This window comes from Hipposideros armiger, unplaced genomic scaffold, assembly GCF_001890085.2.
Source record: "Hipposideros armiger isolate ML-2016 unplaced genomic scaffold, ASM189008v1 scaffold_970, whole genome shotgun sequence".
NCBI classification, from domain to species: Eukaryota; Metazoa; Chordata; class Mammalia; order Chiroptera; family Hipposideridae; genus Hipposideros; species Hipposideros armiger.
The window spans coordinates 39,459-43,433 of NW_017732320.1; positions in this window are offsets into that span (position 1 = coordinate 39,459).

Sequence of the window (3,975 nt, forward strand, 5' to 3'; positions counted from 1 at the left end):
TCTTCCAGACCCACTGAAGAGGTTTGGAGCCTCGTTAATGACCCCGCATGACGGCTCCCCTAGGGGGCCACGTGGACATAGTCAGAGAAGGAAACTCCATGGGCCACTGGCTATAAGATGGATAACTGGGGTCCTCTCGGACCACGTGTGGCCGTCACCCTTACCGTGACACCCTCTAAGAAGGTACTGGGCACATCCTCCTCGTCACAGACGCAGCGTGCCCGACACGTCGCCCTTTTCCTGACGCCTGGGCCCTGTGGGAATGGATGCGGACAAACAGGAACCAGCTCGTGCCCGAGACAGAACACGAGGGCGAGTCCGTGCGTTCAGGGCCCCGTTCCATCCAGACACAGGCAATGGCAGACGCGACAGGTAGAATTTGGGGCCATTGTGTTAGAGTGAGGTTTCTTGCACGCTTCACCGTGCCCACCCCAAAAGGAGCCATTCCCTTAGCACACCCTGAGACAAGAATTAGGGTGCACGGTTGGGGATGGAAAAAAACCCACTGTAGTTTTGTCTATTTCTGTATCATTTTACTTGCCGTTCCCTCTGGCCACCACACATGTGGGGGGTTTTCCCGCACTGATCAATTCTCCAAGTCTCTGGGCACCTACGATTCATTCCTGACCCTATCACCTTAACGTGAGTGTCATATCCCACAGGGTGAGGGCTCAGTTCCACCAAAGCGCCCCCATTTCAGACGCCCACAGCAAGTCCAGGGCGTCACCTGTGCTTCTGACCGACCGGCTAGAAATTGGAGGTTCCCGGGACGCCCTCCTCAGGTTCAATAACTTGGTAGACTGGTTCATCGGACGTAGGAAAACAGTGTGCTTATATGATTATCCGTGTATTATAATCTAGTAAGAATAAAGTTCGGGGACAGCCAGATGGAAGACCTGCAACGTATGTGACAAGGACCGTGCCACCTCCCGGCCCCTCAAGCATTTTAATGGAGGCTTCATGATGTATCACGACCGATTAAATCACTGGCCACTGATGATTATACTCAACCTCCGGCTCCCCCCACCCCCACCCCCGTCCTGAGGCCACCAGAAGCCACCTGTCACCTCGTTAGCATGCAAAAAGACATGATCACTTTGGAGACGCCAAGGGTTTAGGAGCTGTGTGTGCAAGAAAACAGGGGCAGGTCTGTGTCACCTGTGTCACTGGCGTCGGGAGTGGCACAGGGAATGGACAGATGACCATTCACTAGGGAAATTGCCCTTGCGGACAGCGGGGGCTCGCCGAGCCCGAGGAACACGCTGTTTCTCCACTGCAGGACGAGGACGCAGCCATTCACTCCCACTGCCACCCTCGTGCGTGGTAACTCAGTGGCATTATCTTCCAGACCTGCCAGCAACCTCTGACCCACCCAGAGCCTGAGCTGCACAGACTGGCCTCGTGCACACGGGGACAGATGGCAGATGGAGACATGCGGACGTCCCCGGGGGGTGGGCACACACAGCCGTCTCCACTACAGGAGCCCGTCCTGGATGATGTCTGGGCCCCACACAGGAGGCAGATTCTCCCATCCTCCCCGCTGAGTATGGGACATTTTCTATTGTCACAAAGAAAGGACCACGGAACCATTTAGCCCGAGTCTTGCTGGCTGATGGTGACCTGGGTTTATCCCTGTGCAGACAAGGCTTGTGCAACCCCACCTCCACCCCCGGCCGGCTTTAAGACGTTCCTAAATTCCCCGTAGTGATGGGCAGCCTCGATGTAGTGGGCGTCTTGCTCTCTTGGGAAGTAAAACCACTTTGTACAATCGCCCTAGTGCGTCTCTGTCATATGGCAGCCCCCGAAGTGACGCGTGTTATCGTGCCATAAAATATGAAGGTTAAAGGGTGGAAAACATCTCCGACAGACCTGCGTGCAATGCATAACCACCTGACGTCAAGCTTTCTGTAACAGGAAAGGCCTGCGTTTTCCCTGTTGGCACTGCTTTCCCCGAATGGAACCGTTGTTGGCGGCAAGGGGCGCTTAGCACGGGACAGCTGCCCTCCCAAGACGGCTGGGTCACAGCAAACGAGGTGAAACACCACTTCTGTGCTCAAGAACCGGGCCTTTGTACGGATTTCTGCAAGCGCGTGTTGAGAAGGAAACCAGGACAAAACGATAAAGCGTGAATAAGAACAGAACACAGCTCGGCGCCAGTTCAGAGCCACACGGGGCCTGGAGCGCGATTTTGCAGAAGGGCGTGGGGCTCAGACCTGACTTGCAATCCCCCGGCTCCCGCCTTCCCCTCGTAAAATCTCAGGCGTCACGGTCACCAGGCAAAGGAGGTGTGTCCGTGGCCCGTCGTGCCCAGACACGCCAGGCTCCGAGGCAACAGGTGTGCTTGCAGACAGAAGGGTTTATTTGTCAGGAGAACAGACACGAAGATGAAATACGAAAGTCTTTCCGCATAAGGACTCGACGCCAATTTACAGGACCCAAGGAAGGAAGGAAGACACACACACGCGTGTCAGTTCTAATTCAAGGGCTCACACTGGACAGTCTTGGAACGAAGGCCTGTGAGGTCAGGAGCGTGAACAGGGCAGTCATTGCCACCTGGCAGAGTTTGCTCACTCACCCCCACCCGTGTCCGCATTTGGTGTGGGCCCCAGGTGGTCCTTATCGAGCAGCGTCTCACTTTGTCAAGGTGTAGACAAGCTCGATATGACTCACCTGTGCCAGGATCTGCAGGTGCGCGAGCATGGGCTTGTGCTGAGAGTCTCCCATGACCCCTGGGAACCGTTCTCATTGGTCCTTCCCAGAAAGCAGGGACACTGGTTCGGGACGAGGGGCACTTGTGTCCCCTCTGAGGTGCCCGAACGCCCACAGCCTGGCCAGGCTGCATATTCCACCCCGGAGGGCAGTGCGGTGGATGGTGGACGGACCCCGTGGCCGAGGTGACCCCGGCGGGGCAGGGAGGGGCTGCAGCTGACGGGTGAGGCTCAGACGCCGGCGATGCTTACACCAACGTGGAGAGAGTTTAAAGGAACCAAGTGTAAGCAGGATGCACAAAATGTTTTTGGGGGCCCCGGAGCAGCCGCCGGAGGAATGCAAAATCAAACATCGCTCGTGAAGACGCCAGACCTCGCCCCTGCGGTTCAAATCCTGCAGGAGCCTTTAAACGGGGGGGGGGGTTTTGTGGGGGGGTCCTCAGCACTGCACGCGGCCCCTCATCACGTATGCAAACTGACTGACATTACGAGATGCGTTATACGTAAATTGTACATAGGTTACACATGTGTACAAGCCATATGATGTATTGTATATAAACACATCATATAAAAATGATGTAATATATTACTTAGGATACGGTCTGATTATACAAGATTACAGTTGTATATACACGTATGTGATTATACATTGTCACATAATCAGTATATATTATATAGAAAATATATAACATATATTAATTAATACTTATGTTATATTATAATCGATTTATAATATTTATGTTCATTGATGTTTATATTAATTAACTCGTTGATATTAATATTTATATTAATTAATGTTGATACCTATTATTTTGTTATGTTATATATAAATAAACATATACAATATATTTTATTAGATTATATTCAATGTTATACTATATATTATAATAATGTAGGAGTATATGTCATTTTTATATATGCAATTTAGATGCAAATTATATTTTATACATGTAATTTATAACTAAGATATCATGAAATCCAAAAAAGAGCTAAAAATGTTCCCTGAGACCCTGATGCATCATTTCTGAAACTAAATCTATGGGGTTTCACCGAGATGTGTGAGAGGACGCCAAAATCGGGGTGGAGAAAGTTGCCACATCTGTACAGACGTTTCTGGTGCCTCTGTGATGCCTTGGACGGACGGGCAACGGTTTTGGACATCCCCGCCTTGGTCAGAGGTGCAGCGCGAGGTGTACATTCCAGGAAGCTGCCCGCCTGGCTCCCACACAGGCGTCTGTGCCGTGGCTGACCCCCCCCTGCCCCCCGC